This window comes from Armigeres subalbatus, chromosome 1, assembly GCF_024139115.2.
Source record: "Armigeres subalbatus isolate Guangzhou_Male chromosome 1, GZ_Asu_2, whole genome shotgun sequence".
NCBI classification, from domain to species: Eukaryota; Metazoa; Arthropoda; class Insecta; order Diptera; family Culicidae; genus Armigeres; species Armigeres subalbatus.
The window spans coordinates 153,940,353-153,959,397 of NC_085139.1; the positions used below are offsets into that span (position 1 = coordinate 153,940,353).

General features: G+C 39.8%; 1 protein-coding gene across 1 annotated transcript in view; it reads right to left on the reverse strand.

Annotated features, from left to right (window-relative positions):
- Nucleotides 1-19,045, reverse strand: part of LOC134205312 (V-type proton ATPase 116 kDa subunit a 1-like) — a 65,747-nt gene that overhangs the window by 43,342 nt on the left and 3,360 nt on the right. The window lies entirely within an intron of this gene.

Below are 19,045 nucleotides of genomic sequence, written 5' to 3' on the forward strand. Positions count from 1 at the left end.
ATCGTTATTGGTTTGATAAAATAATATACTAAATTAATGATTTCGTGTGTGTTACTTCTACGTGAAGTTAAACGATTTACAATGATATGGAAATGCTAATATCATCTTCCAAACTTGGACGTACATGTTCATGATAGCATTAGAGGCGAAAGTATAGAATTGATAGTTCCGTTAGGATACGGCAGGCATGAAGAATGTTTTTATAGAAGTCGATTTGAAAGCGAGCGGAGGGCAATATTTGTGATGGCACATATCGCACGACCTTCCTTCTGCCAAGCTCCCGTATGAAGGGGGAGGGAAGAATATCAGTGTGGAAGCTGATATATCTCCACTGGCAAAAGGAAGGTGGTTTGACTTGCTCATATGCCATCGCGTGCGGAAGGATTTGCTATCGACGAGTACTGTCTCCAAATTTCTAATATGACATCAGCATTTAGTCGAAGAAGATTTTTATTGCACAGTTCTGTTTTCTCATTGCGTCCGTCTCGTCGCAACCAACTTGGCTGCCTCGGAGAGAACAAAGCAGAGAAAGGTACTGCTGCTGTACCGTCGACCAATAACAGCTTAATTGATGGATGCCCCCACCAAGGGTAGTACACTAAATTAATGATTTCGTGTGTGTTACTTCTACGTGAAGTTAAACGATTTACAATGATATGGAAATGCTAATATCATCTTCCAAACTTGGACGTACATGTTCATGATAGCATTAGAGGCGAAATGATAGAATTGATAGTTCCGTTAGGATACGGCAGGCATGAAGAATGTTTTTATAGAAGTCGATTTGAAAGCGAGCGGAGGGCAATATTTGTGATGGCACATATCGCACGACCTTCCTTCTGCCAAGCTCCCGTATGAAGGGGAGGAAGAATATCAGTGTGGAAGCTGATATATCTCCACTGGCAAAAGGAAGGTGGTTTGACTTGCTCATATGCCATCGCGTGCGGAAGGATTTGCTATCGACGAGTACTGTCTCCAAATTTCTAATATGACATCAGCATTTAGTCGAATAGGATTTTTATTGCACAGTTCTGTTTTCTCATTGCGTCCGTCTCGTCGCAACCAACTTGGCTGCCTCGGAGAGAACAAAGCAGAGAAAGGTACTGCTGCTGTACCGTCGACCAATAACAGCTAGAGATGTCGTAAAATCTCGATTAATCGATTAGTAACTAATCGATTACTCTCGATTCTTATCGATTATTGAATCGATTAATCGTTGGGTAGTAATCGATTAAAAATTAATCGATTATCACAACGATGAATCGATTAATAGAAGTAATCGCTTAATTTGCGACATCCTTATGATGTCGTAAAATCCCGATTAATCGATTAGTAACTAATCGATTACTGTTGATTCTTCTCGATTATTGAATCGATTAGTCGTTGGGTAATAATCGATTCAAAATTAATCGATTATCGCAACGATTAATCGATTAATCGAAATAATCGATTAATTTGCGACATCTCTAATAACAGCTTAATTGATGGATGCCCCCACCAAGGGTAGTACACTAAATTAATGATTTCGTGTGTGTTACTTCTACGTGAAGTTTAACGATTTACAATGATATGGAAATGCTAATATCATCTTCCAAACTTGGACGTACATGTTCATGATAGCATTAGAGGCGAAAGTATAGAATTGATAGTTCCGTTAGGATACGGCAGGCATGAAGAATGTTTTTATAGAAGTCGATTTGAAAGCGAGCGGAGGGCAATATTTGTGATGGCACATATCGCACGACCTTCCTTCTGCCAAGCTCCCGTATGAAGGGGGAAGGAAGAATATCAGTGTGGAAGCTGATATATCTCCACTGGCAAAAGGAAGGTGGTTTGACTTGCTCATCGCTCGCAGAAGGAAGGTCGTGCGATATGTGCCATCACAAATATTGCCCTCCGCTCGCTTTCAAATCGACTTCTATAAAAACATTCTTCATGCCTGCCGTATCCTAACGGAACTATCAATTCTATACTTTCGCCTCTAATGCTATCATGAACATGTACGTCCAAGTTTGGAAGATGATATTAGCATTTCCATATCATTGTAAATCGTTTAACTTCACGTAGAAGTAACACACACGAAATCATTAATTTAGTGTACTACCCTTGGTGGGGGCATCCATCAATTAAGCTGTTATTGGTCGACGGTACAGCAGCAGTACCTTTCTCTGCTTTGTTCTTCCGAGGCAGCCAAGTTGGTTGCGACGAGACGGACGCAATGAGAAAACAGAACTGTGCAATAAAAAATCCTCTTCGACTAAATGCTGATGTCATATTAGAAATTTGGAGACAGTACTCGTCGATAGCAAATCCTTCCGCACGCGATGGCATATGAGCAAGTCAAACCACCTTCCTTTTGCCAGTGGAGATATATCAGCTTCCACACTGATATTCTTCCCTCCCCCTTCATACGGGAGCTTGGCAGAAGGAAGGTCGTGCGATATGTGCCATCAAAAATATTGCCCTCCGCTCGCTTTCAAATCGACTTCTATAAAAACATTCTTCATGCCTGCCGTATCCTAACGGAACTATCAATTCTATACTTTCGCCTCTAATGCTATCATGAACATGTACGTCCAAGTTTGGAAGATGATATTAGCATTTCCATATCATTGTAAAATAATATAGTCAATTGACTAATAGAAGCATGCATCCATTTTTTTAAATATACAGATAACGGTATCAGACACCCGCCAGTACCCATTATTTAGTCGGAAAGATCAGCTTCCGATGTAGTGGGCATGTCAACTCGATTCCATATATCAATCGACTGTCTAGCAAGGTTTGTCCTATTCGGTACCGGCGACCCTGTTGTTTGCTCGGTCCGGTTTGGATATCGTCTTAATTTAAGTTGATTCTGGATCTACAGCCGGCTTTGACAGTCCTGAAGTGGGAAGGAAAGTCAGCTCCCCGATCGAACGAGACCTCGGAGAATTTATAAGCTAACGGTTAGGGATTGGTTTTGTTCAGTTTCATACTAAGACCAAATAAGCAATGGGGTCCGTTGCACACATGTCCACAAGCTTTTCCCGGCCGACATGGTGAAGCCCGCAGCCGTGATCATCGGTGAACAGCGCAAACGGCTTCTTGGGTTAGGTTAGGATTCTAGTTCGTGCTGGTGTATTCCCGACAGCCACAAGCAAGATGTCGTCGGAATAGACGAGTTTAAAAACGAAGAACACAGTTACCGCCAGAGCCGATCCTTGCGGGACATTACCTAACCTGGCAAAGCTAATTCCGTAGCCGGGACGAAACGCTTGCTGTCTTACCCTTAGCCTTCCGTGTGCTTCCGTCGTCCTGCAGCTTCTCTCGTAGACGATTGACAAGCCTCTCCACAATTTTCGACACACACGATGTTGGAGAAATCTGTCTGAAACTAGAAGGATCTTGACCTGTTTTTTCAGTATCGAAATCATAAGGATCCTTTTTCAATAGTCCGGGAAAGATTGCCGATTCCTCGTTGACTAGCTTTAAGAAAAGGGGCAGACGCTTTAGAATTTGGTAAATGATGAACTTTACCATTGGCATAACAAATCATTCTAAAAATAGCTTTGAGTACCCAATATCATCAGGCCCCGAGTATTTCCCTTGCTCCTTACTAGAGCAAAAGTTGATAAGCGACTCCCGGTGGTTCCGAAATTCGTACGACCATTCACATCGAGGTGCATGGGGTAGACCGGGTAGACCTGATATAGAAGTATCTTGACATGAAATGTCATTTACATTATTTCTTTTGAATATAACATGTGTGACATGACTCGTAGCCTGATTACCATGAAACATGCTATGCAGACTTCGAAATTTATCACTAACGAGGCAGAAATATTTCGTATCAGTATCTGATTAAAATTGCTTATATAAAATTTGCATACAACACTAGCAAAAACCATTTGATTTTGGCAACACACAAATTTCGGACTTGTTGCCAAAATTGAATGTCTGTAAGTTATATGAATATGTCCAGTTTTTAAAATTTAGTATACCACTACCTTCTGGGTCTCCAGTTAGCCTTGTGAACAAAGGCGTTGGATTGCCAACCCGGAGATGGCGACGATGGCGAGATGGCGACGTCATTTGATTTTGGCAACACACAAATTTCGGACTTGTTGCCAAAATTGAACGCAGTCTGTAGTTTGGAGGAAAGTTATATGAATATGTCCAGTTTTTAAAATTTAGTATACCACTACCTTCTGGGTCTCCAGTTAGCCTTGTGGGCAAAGGCGTTGGATTGCCAACCCGGAGATGGCGAGTTTGATTATTGGTCCGGTCAAGCATGTTTTCGAGTGGGAAACAATCTCGACTCCCTGGGCATAGTGGAATGGCGGGCATAGAAAGCTTTCAATTAAAAACTGAGGAACTGCTAATAGAATACTAAGTTGAAAGCAGGCCAATTTCCAGTTGAAATGTACTACTTCTGAACTACTACCTTCTGAAGTGAAAAAAAAACTAGACAGAATCCATTTTTTTTTCTTTGTATTTAGGATGATCATGCGGCTTTTAACGGTTACGAATAATCGAGTTTGTCCAGCACAAGCAGTAACAATTTGTTAGTTTAACTTTGCATAAGTTTTTATTATTTGACTTTGATTTTAGCATTCTTCATTATTTTTTTATTGTTGATTAGATCAATAAAAATGGTGAAGTTCAGATATCAATAACAAATACGAAAAATGTATGTTTATAAAACATGCCAAATAGATGAAAACGAATCTTTAAAACTCAGAGTGTCAAACTATAGCTTGAGTCATTGCAAACTGAGTACAGATTGAGATAATTAAGTTTCGCCAACCATTTCCTAAATCTGAAGAGAATTAAAACGATTTTTCTCAATATACCACCGTGAAACCAGCCTTTCTCTTGTGTACACATGAAAGCAGATTCGCATTTCTTTTTTCTGAAAACCAATGGAATTTACTAGTCGTACTATTAGTCTTGATGACTAAAGATGAAGTAGCGTAATTAATACTCGATAGTCAATAACGGAGACAAACAGTGGAATAAAAGTGAAATATGTCAAAAGTGTTTTAAAACTAAGATGTAGTTTTCGTGAGAATAAAACTAAATTAAAAGAATGTGAATTAGAAGCAATAGCAAGTCATTTTAATGAATAAATCCAAAATACCTATTCATATTTGCCGCATTGGTCAATGGTTTTACATAGTTCAATGGAGTTCCCTATATAAATTATCGGTTTGTATATCTAGTTCTCGCCAAATTTAACGTTTTTTAGATCTCGCCCTCGTACAGCCATCAAATTAGCTTGCACTGTCTCTTCTTTTTGGCTGCTGACCATCTCGGTCTGGACAAAATGATCGACCTATCGGGCCTGATTACGTTCGACAATGCTCCTGATGTTAGCATAGCATATACGATTGCAGAAATCGTGGGTGGTGGTACAATGATCAAGTGGATCAACTGTTAACACGCTATGAGCAATCTGCCATATAGTGTCGCAGCAAAGTGTTTGGGATTTCCCTATCCAGCAAAATGTACACAGCCATATCACATTATAGATATCTATCTTATATTATCTATTGGGCTCCAAAATGGTGGGTTGACATCAAGGAAGGAGCGCCCAACAGAGCTCTGGTCCCCACAGGTTCCTATCACACGCTTCCACGTGTCGTCCAATGACCAAAGACCGCCAGCTAATGGTTGTGTACTTAGCAGGTAGTGCAGCCTGGGCACTGTTGTCCTTCTGACATCAGCTAGAGTGAGAATGTACGCCTCGAGTGTCTGTCCTCCAGGAGATGCGGCTCAAACAGCGTCTGCCTGGTACCCAGCGGCTGATCAACAAAATGCTGTATCGCGTCAGCTATACCTAAGGTGGCAGCCCCATCAGAGCGATGTAGGTAACGCGAACCCGGTAAGGTAGCTTACTGAAGCCTCTCAAATACCACGATTTTTTTTATTTTTGTCAACCGACCCGGCAACAAAATAAAGCTTAGATTGGAAACTCGGTACCTGGAATGTCAGGACCGTAAATTAACTTGGACGAGCGAGCCTTCTGACTCGTGCACTGCAGAAGGTTGGAGTGAACGCGGCCGCTGATGAGCAAGCAGGCGAAGTTAGTGATGCGGTGTAAACCCATTATCGAACGAATCTGTGTGGTGAGGATACGGGACAAATTCTTCAATTACAGCCTAATCAACGTTTACGCACCGACAAACGATAAATGGGTCTACTACGAAAGGCCGAATCACAAAAGGCCGAATCACGAATGGCCGAGTTACAAAAGGCCGAAAGCAAAAAAGGCCGAATGCACAAAAGGCCGAAACCACAAAAGGCCGAAATCACATAAGGCCGAATCACAAAAGGCCGAAACCACAAAAGGCCGAATAAAATCGGCAGACCAACAAAGTGGACCGGAGCGCGCGCGCTCGCTCCGGTCCACTTTGTTGGTCTGCCGATTTTATTCAGACTTTTTTTTATTCGAATACTTAATATAATTTAGAATATGCAGATTATTTTGTGATTTCTCAGTGAAGTCTTGTGAAGTCAGTTTCTTTTAAATTGGGAGAAAATGATATGCATTGAGGAACACCGCGTTACTGTAAGTTATACAGCTTTTGGTCAAAATAATTAATTATATTAGTAATAATTGAAAAAAGTCTATTTTGTTAGCTTCTGATGTCGCAATTAGATCATGAGTAGTGCGCATCATTAGCACAATGCTCAACCATGCATCATGAAGCGCACAACTCCTACATTGATGCAAATCGGTAATTCGATTCTGTGAGCCATGAATCCGGTGGAATTTAACTCGAGCTCTTGCATTAGATTTGGGAATTTAACTTTTCCCAATACTACTGATAATGATTACTACGTCAGCAAAGGAAGAAAAAAGAGAGCTCTTGGATTACTCCGTTACTTTAAAGTGATAATATTTATCCGTATGTTCATGCTTTCATTACTGCAATGAAGATTGATCTATTATGCCAGGGCTGCCCAACGTACGGCCCGCGGGCCGGATGCGGCCCTTGGCTCCATTTTTTGTGGCCCGCGGCGTGTAAGAAAAAATACCTCATAAACGGCCCGGAAGCTTTTCCATCTGGCTCGAGAAGCTCCTGTTCATTATTTATCAATAAATACTAGGTTATACTATAAAAAAAAATTAAATATGGGGAAGCACGGTGTCGAATAATGTAGCACGGGTCAATTTTGCTGTTGATAAACTTTTGGCAATACGGATGAAACCTTTCCAGGACGGAGAACTTGTTAGGGAATACATATCTGCTGTTGTTAACATGGTGTGCTCTAAAGAAAAAGCTTCCTTCAGTAGTATTAGTTTACGTCGTGAAGCACGGGGAAGAATTAGAGTTCTCACAGAAGACTTGGAAACTACATTGCGTGGAAAATCCCCCTGCTTCTGAATCAGGACCGGAAGTAACACGGGCGTTGTGCCACATAAAAATTAAAGCAATTTGTTGATCAGCCACAAAAGTTAATTTGTGATATTTGAACATATGGCTGCAAATCAGTGATCAACACGTCGAGCTTTTATTATCCAAAATGCAAACAATTGAAACATAATTGAAACAATTTGGCACAATTGCTTGTCGAAAACTGATACATTTTTCATATTCTGGTAGAAAATAGTCGAAGCCATTCAACAGATATTTTCAAGCTCTTTCGGTAATTTTTGAGAACACAGATCCTCAACACCGTTTACTGATGTAAATACTTGGAATGTTTCAAATGGAGATAATTGACCTCCAATGCAGAAACGTGCTCGAATCCAAATTTCAGAAAGACACATCTTTCGTAAGACATTTTCTCTCTCCAGAAGTACACAACTGTTTATCAAGAATGAAGGTAGTAAAAAGTAATTGTTTGCTCGCAAAATTCGATCACTGATTGTGAAATCAATATGCGTCGAGTATTGGGAAGAAGCCAACAACTCCATGTCCTGTTACGTAAAAAGAAAAAGAAAATAAGCACATGAAAAGGTTGTTCAAACGCAATTAAATAATGTTTAGTTTTTCTTTCAAAATTTTTTAGCCATTCTGTAAAACTCAATGCCATTTTGAAAAAAATGTATTTTACTTTGGTTATTTTGAAAATGTATAAAAAATATGTACCGAATATTTTCTGGCCCGCCAGCAAGTGACTATTCTAAAAATCGGCCCGTGGCTTGAAAAGGTTGGGCAGGCCTGTATTATGCAATATATAAGGAATCAAATTGACTCTGTAAACACCGTCATACAACTTCTTTCAATTGAAAGATTCAGCTTCGACGTTGAACTGACGTTAAATACCTCAACTGAATAAGATTGATTAAGATCGCTGCTAGTAGTTGCAAAACACGTGGACAAGTTTTTCTGAATAGGGCAGCATAATATAAGTAAACGTAAATTTGTCAATATTCCAAGTTCTCTTAATTGAAAGATTGAAACTTTTTGTAATGATTCGGCCTTTTGTGTTATTCGGCCTTTTGAGATTCGGCCTTTTGTATCATTCGGCCTTTCGTGGTTCGGCCTTCTGGGTTTTCGGCCTTTTGTGGTATGCTAGAACATTTTCGGCCTTTTGTGATTCGGCCTTCTGTGGTTCGGCCTTTTGTGATTCGGCCTTTTGTACTGATCCCCGATAAATCCGACGACGTGAAGGACACGTTTTATGAATGTCTTGATAAACCCTATGGAGAGTGACCATGACGTGAAAATTGTTATCGGAGACGCTAACACTCAGGTCGGTAGAGAGGACTTCTTCCGTTCCATAATTGGTAGGGAGAGCCTCACTACGCTACCAATGACAACGGCTAGTAAATTTCGGTGCTACCAGAGGGATGGTCATCAGTAGCACCTACTTTGCACGAAAGAATATCCGAAAGCACACCTGGAGACACCCAAGTGGTGAAACTTGCAACCAGATAGACCATGTTCTGGTGAATGGGCGCCATATCTCGGATGTTATCGATGTGCGGACACTCCGGTCCGAACATTGACACTAATCACTACCTCGTTGACAGTCAAATTGGATCACGGTTGTCAACTGTCAAATCGAACGAAAGATCACAGCGAACGATGCGTTACAATATCCAGCGATTGTCGGCGGAAGGAGTATCGGCTGAGTACCGCCAGAAGCTCGACGAACGGAAAAAGGCAACGTTTGGGACATTATCAATGATCTATGGATGCCGTTCCATGGAGCGGCGAGCACAACAGCACGAGAAGTGGTAGGCACTGTACAGAGGCGCCCCGGACGGGTTGGTTCGATGTGGAGTGTCAGAGAGTGACAGACGAGAAGAACGTTGCCAGAAGCCTGAAGATGGTGTCGGATACTAGAGCGAATAGAGATCGGTACAAGGAAGCAAGAGCAGCCGAAAAACGAATTCGAAGAAGAACAAGTGATTAGCGAGGCGCAGCAAAAAAATGGAGCCGAATGATATGCGAATTATGACTTTATGAAGTTCTGCACCATATTATGTCGAAAATATGAGAAGACGAGGAAATGCCTGCTAGCTAGTTGGACGGCCTCATTTTCCCTCTCTTTAAGGAAGGGCACAGACTGGAGTGCGCCAATTACCGAGGAATAACCCTCCTTAATTCGGCGTACAAAATTATGTCTCGTATTCTATTCAACAGATTGAGACCGCTTGAAGAGTCCTTCGTCGGCGAATACCAAGCAGGTTTTCGTGAGGGCCGATCAACGACAGATCAATTCTCGCTTAACTTTTCAAAAGGACCTAAGTAACATTTTTTTCATGAATTAATTTGAATACTGCAATCAATAGCTTTCATGTTGTTCTGTTGATTGCGCTATTCAAATTAATTCATGAAAAAAATGTTACTTAGGTCCTTTTGAAAAGTTAAGCGAGAATTGATTAACAACGGAGATTCGGGAAGATCTGCAACCATATGTTCGAGATGGTGCCCGGCATGTTTGCTCCTAAACAGTTTCCTGCTCCATTGTTGATTCACGGGAGGATCATAAGACAGAATCTGTGGCGTAGCGGAATCGGTTAGGACGAAAGGCTGGAAGAAGAACACTACAAGCGGTGGCTGCAGTGGACAAAGTTGCTCTATCTAATCGACGAAATACGAGTTCCTCGATGTTATCTCGGAGGATTGGATTCGAAGGCATACGAAGGAAAAGTTTTCATCGATGCTGGAGATGTAGCGTATGGGTGCGTCGCCTACCTTAGGTTCGACTCCGGCGAAGTCATTCACTGCGCATTCGTTGAAGCGAATGCGAAGGTGGTACCATTGCAGTATTTGTCCACTCCGAAGAAAGAGTTTGGAAGCTGCGGTCTTGGGTGCACGATTGGTTAATTCGATTTGCGAAAACCATTTTTTCACGATGAAGAGATAATTCCTGTCGTGTGATTCCGATACTGTGGTATCCTGGATTAAGTCCGAGTGTTAAAGTATGGTCACAACAGCAAGAATATCTGGCGGTGGAGATTCTTTTGTGGAAAGCTGTGCAAGCGGACCAGTTCACCGATGAGGTGAAGATCTTGGGTAGGAATAAGGAGCTGTCGACCTCGCAAGCAATTCCGCTTGAAAGATCGAGTGCGTTGTATCGTCTGGTAACGTTCCTGGATGAAGATGGAATTATTCGCATGGAAGGTAGCAGTGATGAACTTAATTTTAAAATTAAAAATCACTTAAATAAAGAGAAAAAAAAGTATGGAAGGTAGGGTAGGACCGAAGCGGCGGAATATGCATCGTTCGACGTCAGGTTCCCGATCTTTCTACCAAAGGACCATGTAGTAACGACGAGGTTGCTGGAGCACTACCATCGAGAGTATGGCCACTATAGCAGGGAGAGTGTTGGGGACGAAGTTCGGCAGCGGTTCTACATACCCAGATTACGAGTACAAATCGACAACACGCTAACTTTCACCTACTCTGTGACTGAGTAAAATTGTATTGCTCTCTCTTTCTATCCCACGAAAATTTTACTCAATTTCCGTCAAAAGCAGGACAACTCAAGACTATGAGTAATCCTGCTTTTGACGGAAATTGAGTAAAATTTCCGTGGGAAGAAAAGAGATGGCAATACAATTTTACTCAGTCACTGAGTAGATGAAAGTTAGAGTGACGATTATGCGAGCATGTACTTGGTGCAGTATTCGGAAGGCAAAGCTATTCACCCATATTCTTGTTTAGGGTTAGGCGGGGCAAGATGGGTACTGGGTACGATGGATCAGGGCCGTTTTTGAGCATCGTATACATTTTAATGTGGAGATTATGACTTTGTGGGAGGAATAATTTGGTTCTACTTCATTGACACTCAATTTGATGATAAATTTGGTAAATTTGGTTTTTCATTTTGGTAGAGTATGGCAAGCTAAACTATTTTTCAGCATTGTTTCTTATGCGAAATACACTTTCTATACAACGTGTAATCTTGTCGAGCAATCTAAAATTTAAACATTTTTAGTAATATAGTGAAAGTATCATAAGTTATGTAGACGATGTTATACTAACTGCGTTGAAATAAATAAATTTGATGGAAAATTAGACATTCTAACATGAACTTGCAAATGGGGCAAGATAGATCAGCACATACTAAAGGATAAAGTTCGTATACAAAACATATTATCATTGCTAATTTAAACATTTTAAGGTTGACGAATTTCGCGCCAACCCTTCTATGGGGCTGGTAGCACCATCTCAGAATCGAATGAAACTTGGTGGGCATAAAGATATGGTATTTCTAAGCCACTCTGCATACTTAGTTTTTCAAAAATTGTCAAGAGTAACATTTGATGAGGGGCTAATTTTTTTTCATGGATTTTTTATAAATCGATGTAACTCTAAAATGACAAGACCTACAAAAAAGTGTTGTATGGCGGACTGTCGTGAAATTCTCAGAAGTTTTTTGAAAAAATATCCAAAAAATAAAATACCGATTTCTACACTGAAAAAAATTAGTTTTAAAAATTAAAATCGATATTCCAAAAAAACCTCATCTCAGAAATCGATAAAAAAAATTCGGCAGATAGGTATTTCAATTATCTAACTTTTCTGGGAATAATGTTCCTGTGACATATTTAAGGAAAAAAAGTTTTTCTAACAAAAACTTTTTTCATGTCCATATTGAGTGAAAATTTATCAGCGTGTTTTATGCCTACAGCGCCAATTATAGGTTCAGCAGCCTATCATCAACCAACGACACATTTTGGACGTATAAAAATTTGTTTGGGAAGTAATTTAGCATAATCTAACATAATTGTGGACCAACATTTGAAAATGGTTTATGTTTTATTTGACTTTTTGTATCGAAGTAACTTAAAAACAATTACAATAAAATAATTACTTTGGAAACGGGCAATGTTGCCGAAACGAAACTGAAGTGATATTTAATTGTAATAGTGGAAAAGAAGATGTTGTTTTTAGCAAAGGCTAACCACTGAACGGTGTAATTTAGAAACCGTTATAAAGCCTGTAGATGATTTTGTATCGTATTTTATTGAAAAAATTGATAAACTTATAACTTATGACATTATTTGCAAACAACAATACACTTGTACTGTTAGATTTATCTGAAAATTATCCATTCATTATCCAAAATGCTGCTCAATGTTGGAATAATTCCCAGGCAACAATACATCCATTCGAAGTTTACTTTAAACCTTAAAGGCGCAAAGCGATTTTTTCAGAATTCGTCGGAAATATTTTTAACGTAAATAACCATTGGAATTATTAACATTAAACGTATTTTCGGTTTGTTGTTTTAAAACAACATTGCGCATTTAAGGGTTAAAAGAAACGGTTAATTAGAAAACGTTAGCTTTATTAATCAGAAGTAATGACCCATGACACAAAAGCTGTTCACTTATTCATTTCAAAATTAATTGACTTTTTGAAACAGTCGATCGATTTTACAAAAATTACTTTTGTGCCTGGGTGAGCTGCAGCACATTATAAAAATAAAAGGAACTTTGCAAGTCTGTGTAATTTAAATTCAAAACATGGCTTAGAAGCAGAATGGCACTTTTTTTACAACGTCGCACAACTCTTGCCAAAGATTATAGAAATACTATCAAGACTCCTCGGGAGTTGTACGAATGAGCGAATGGGCACGTTTTCAATCAAACAAAAATATCACTATATTACATTTCTGTTATCACGAATGAGCAATACCGCCATCGGGGGTGGCAATGGGTCTGGGGGTGAGAATGGGTCATCGCTCTCACCGCGAGCATGGAGGGCGTAGAGCAAAATCGTTCAAAAAGGTCTCTTATATTTTTGTCTTCTTGTCCTCCGATACATCCATTCTACAAGTATTCTAAGTAGTTGAAACAGTGACCCATTCTGACCCCCATTTGACCCATTGTCACCCCCGACGACGGTACTCAACAAAAGTTTGATGAAGTTCATCAAAGTTCAAAAAATCAAAAACTATAATTGGCACACAAAAGCTTCATTCTTTTATACCAATCGCTCATAATAAAATCCTGGCTAAAAATATTCCAACTCAGATGAAGACCCAAAAGTCTTTGAATTGTTCGACTAAGTTTACAAATTAAATTAAACAAATAAAATCGAAGAAAAAATTTAAAAAATGCGGAAAATTTATTATTCTTTAAATGTGCGTTTACCGGAAATCCCCCTAATGAAATTACCTACCGAGCTTCATCGTTTGGAATCAAAATGTTTATCTGATAAAAAAAATCGAGCTCCAATTTTTATTTTTGCTAAACCAATTTTAATCTTTACATTCATTAATTTATTTTCTCGCTGAACGAAACGCTCTTTTATGTTTCAGACTTCATAGTTCAGACAAATTTACAATAGTCCATCAAACATCACAATTTTGTAAATCTGGTCATTTGTGTGTAACATTGATATAAGCAATCTAGGAAAATATACGCCCTTTGTTGATGATGATGAAATGTTGATCCACATTAATGTTAGATTATGCTAAATTGCTTCCCAAACCATTTTTTATACTTCCAAAATGTGTCGTTGGTTGATGATAGGCTGCTGAACCTATAATTGGCACTGTAGGCAAAAAACACGCTGATAAATTTTCACTCAATATGGACATGAAAAAAGTTTTTGTTAGAAAAACTTTTTTTCCTTAAATATGTCACAGGAACATTATTCCCAGAAAAGTTATATAAATAAAATACCTATCTGCAGAAAAAAATTCATCGATTTCTGAGATGAGGTTTTTTTTGTAACATCGATTTTAATTTTCAAAACTATTTTTTTTCAGTGTAGAAATCGGTATTTTATTTTTTGGATATTTTTCCAAAAAACTTCTGAGAATTTCACGACAGTCCGCCATACAACACTTTTTTGTAGGACTTGTCATTTTAGAGTTACATCGATTTATAAAAAATCCATGAAAAAAAATTAGGCCCTCATCAAATGTTACTCTTGACAATTTTTGAAAAACTAAGTATGCAGAGTGGCTTAGAAATACCATATCTTTATGCCCACCAAGTTTCATTCGATTGTGAGATGGTGCTGCCAACCGCTGGTCGAGCATTGGCTGGTTTGGCATTAATTTTTTGTAGATTTTTTGTTATTTCATACCGCTGGCTTACAGACTATGAGTTATTTTTATAGATCCACGTTGAAAAGCTAAGTTAAAATGTTCCTATTTTGAGGCATTGAAGGTTCGCCTTAGGTGACCCATCTTGCCCCATCCTACCCTACGTACGAACGCGCTTTCGAACTAAAGTTGAAGTGCATTCTCGTTTACGCCAGCAAAATCAAATGGAGGAACGGTTCGAACGAATCGCATTCGTTCAAAAGTATCGTTCGTCCGTAAACAAGAATAAGGGTGATTATTATTCATTCATACTAAAGCCGAAGTGGCCTGTGCGGTAGGGGAGACTTGATCCCCTTTTCTGATTTCCGATATATCACCAGCCAAAAATAAATAAACATACGCGATTTCAGACTTTCTAAAAAATATAGTATTTAACCCTTAAAGGCGCAAGGCGATTTTTTTAGTAATCGTCCGAAATATTTTTAACGTAAATAACCATTGAAATCATTAACATTAAACGTATTTTCGGTTTGTTGTTTTAAAACAACATTGCGCATTTAAGGGTTAACTTTACTGATGTATTACAGTTCTTAAATTATTAATAATTAATTGCGAGCGTTCCACTAGAGTTCCACTATTTTTTTTGACCGCTTAAATTATTGTTGTTATTGATACACAATCCATTTTTTGGAGTGCTGTCAAAAATCGACTTTTAAAATATTCGGGGGAAATTGATCCCTCTCCGAGATCTTGTTTTGATAAAATTAGAAAGGTGCCCTCAGATTTTTTAAATATTTTTCCTCCAAAATACGCGGAATTTTCGAATTGATGTGCATATTGGATGTGCTGTCGCTCATGTGATTTTTGTTATTGAATTCGACAGCACATGCAAGTTTAAAATTTGGGGAGACCTGATCCCCTTTCTTTGATATCTACGCAATAAATAATTTTTCTTGCCAACCCTTCATCAAATCTGTCAAACCTACAAAAACAATAGAAGCCTAAGAAAACATTTATATTTTTTTGAATTTTTTCGTCAAATTTTTGTATGGGTGACTTATGGACTAAACCACGATGACGTCACGCGTCGATTTTCAGTAAGAAGAAAACAACCGCTGCAGGTATTTGTTGCTTTGTGCTGTGAAAAAAACGAAAGCATTTAGTCATTGTTATGAAAAGTTGTTCAAATTTTGCGTGGGCAATAAAAAAATCTTTAGGAAGGTCAAAACATACAAATCATATAAGGTTGTCAATCCAAAAAATATCACCACATAAAAGTCATTTGTCTAGAGGATCTATACTAAAAAATGCGCTTGAACAAAACTGCTTTAGTTCTTGATAAAACGTGATCAAATCTCCCGGGGAAGTCTCCCCACCTTCCCCTATATAAAAGACTTCACCATTCGGCTCGGTCCATGGCTACACGTCGCCAACCACGCAGTCTACGGAGGGTCCGCAAGTCCATCTTCCACCTGATCGATCCACCTTGCCTGCTGCGCACCTCGCCTTCTTGTGCCCGTCGGATCGTTGTCGAGAACCATTTTCACCGGGTTACTGTCCGCCATTCTGGCTACGTGCCCGGCCCACCGCAGTCGTCCGATTTTCGCGGTGTGAACGATGGATGGTTCTCCCAGCAGCTCAAGCAACTCGTGGTTCATTCGCCTCCTCCACGTGCCGTCCGCCATCTGCACCCCACCATAGATGGCACGCAGCACTTTCCTTGCGTTGGTCCTCCACGAGCATCGTCTAGGTCTCGTGTCCGTAGATTACCACCGGTTTAATGAGCGTTTTGTAGATTGTCAGTTTGGTACGGCGGCGAACTCTATTCGATCGGAGCGTCTTGCGGAGTCCAAAGTACGTACGATTTCCAGCCGATATGCGTCTCCGAATTTCTCTGCTGGTATCATTTTCGGCAGTCACTAGTGAGCCCAAGTACACAAATTCTTCTACCACCTCAATTTCGTCACCTCCGATGCAAACTATTCCTATCATGTACTTCGTCTTCCACGTTTTGATGACTAGTCCGATCCGCTTAGCTTCCTTCTTCAGTCTGACGTAGGCTTCCTCCATCTTCTCAAAGTTACGTGCCATAATATCTATGTCGTCGGCGAAGCCAAATAGCTGGACGGAATTATTGAAAATTGTACCACTCGTGTTAACCCCTGCTCTTCGTATTACCCCTTCCAAAGCGATGTTGAATAGCACACACGAAAGACCATTCCCTTGCCGTAACCCTTTGCGCGTTTCGAAGGGACTCGAGAATGCCCCTGAAACTCGAACTACGCACATCAATCGATCCATCGTCGCCTTGATCAACCGTATCAGTTTATCCGGAAATCCGTATTCGTGCATTAGCTGGTCTCGATCGATTGTATCATATGCGTTGTATTCGCGGCATTTCTGCAATACCTGGCGTACGGCGAACACCTGCTCTGTGGTAGTTCTTTCGCCCATGAAACCCGCCTGGTAGTGCCCACGAACTCTCTTGTATTTGGTGTTAGTCGGCGGCATAAAATATGGGAGAGTACCTTGTAGGCGGCGTTCAGCAATGTGATTGTGCGATAGTTGCTACAATCCAGCTTATCGCCCTTTTTGTAGATGGGAAACACGACACCACTCCTGCGGCAGAACCGCATCCTCCCAAACCTTGGTAATTACCCAGTGCAGCGCTCTAGTCAGTGCCTCACCATCGTATTTAAACAGCTATCCTGGTAGTTGATCAACCCCAGGGGCTTTGTTGTTCTTCAGCCGGCCAATCTCCTCCTGGATTTCCTGGTGATCCGGAGCCGGTAAAATTATGTCCTGCGCGCGTTCTCCCAGGTGCATCACCATACCGCCATCTTCGTCTGCCACATCGCCATTCATGTGTTCTTCGTAGTGCTGCCGCCATCTATGGATCACCTCAGGCTTGTTCGTAAGAAGGTTCCCGCACATACAAACAGACATAACACATTGAACATTCACTCATCAAATTCATCGTCGTTAAAACACTAACGACATCTGTTGATTTCAGTTAGTTGGGCAAATCACGAACCAGATGGCGGTAGTGAGCAAACGCCAAACTTGAGCAAATCCGATGTGCGCGCCACGAGTGATCGATTGGCCAACTAATGATTATTTGCATCGACCAGTAAATCAGTGAACGATGTAAACTTGGCGAGTGTTATGTCTGTTTGTCTGTGGTTCCCGTTTATGTCCTTACACATATCAGGCGATGTCGTAAATTCCCGTCACTTATCGATTACTCTCGATTCTTGTCGATTATTGAATCGATTAAACGTTGGAAGGTAATCGATTCAAAATTATTCGATTATATCAACGCCTAGGGCTGAAAGTCTCCTTAATAAAGACACAAAAAAAAAGATTATATCAAGCATAATTTTTCATAACGACGTATGTAACAATTATGAGGATTCGAGAAATCCTTTGCAGAAAGTTGGCAAAACTTTTTCTAAAACTGTTTTAAAACTAAATCTTTTTTCAATACTTTTTTTCGCTGGCATGCGTCATTACATGACACGTAATAAGCGTGCTTCACATCAAATCTCAGTTCATTCAAATTCACTGTGAAAAACGATAAAATTATACATACACCGGTATGCTGCACGCACGTCGGTGTACATTGGTCGGTTTTCCATAGTGCACGATTGACGCAACTGCAGTTTTGTTTTGTTTTGCTTTTTTGGTACACAGGTCGCTCTTAGTTCCCATATGTTAAAGCGACGTATGTAACAGTGAGACTTCAAAAATTGATTTTTGACATACGTCGATTCGTAAAAAGATTGAATTAAAGAATGTTAAGATCTGAAATCAGTAAAATCGATGCGTATTATATAAAGCCGCGTGTGATTGTCACGTTGTATTAAAAACCTCGTTTTGTTTACTTTTGTTACATACGTCGTTATGAAAAATTTTGCTTGATATCAACGATTAATCGAAGTATATATGATAGTGTCTGAATGCTGCCAGTGGCGGGGCTGTAAACCAGCCACTGCTTGTGATTCATTGCTAAGTGTATAATGTTAAGATGTCAACTCATTCATTCTCTCACGTAGCGTAATAGAGATGTCGCAAATGATTTGATTACTTCGATGTATCGATTCATCGTTGTGATAATCAATTAATTTAAATCGATTACTACCCAACGATGAATCGATTCAATAGTCGACGAGAATAAAAAGTAATCGATTAGTTACTAATCGATTATTCGGGATTTTACGACATCTCTAGTAGCGTATGACGTCAGATTTGCATTGTGTGATTTTTTTTGGATAAAGAGAACAGAAAAATACCTAGCTTCACGCTGCACTTCTTCTGACATAAACATTCAATAGCGTGGTATGCAGTGTGGTGAAATTTCAATTATTATATAAATACCAGTTGAAGAGGTCGATTTATGAAAATTAGAAATACTTGTTTGGATACACGCGGAGACAGACATAATTATACGCATATGAAACTACAGACCAGATATTTTAAATCCTGTGGGGATTTCCTTGTCCCAATTTGCCCCTCTGTTGCATATGATGTCTTCAAATATCACTATTTTCGACCATTAAACGGCGATATCAAGTCATGTTTGCAAAAAGAATTC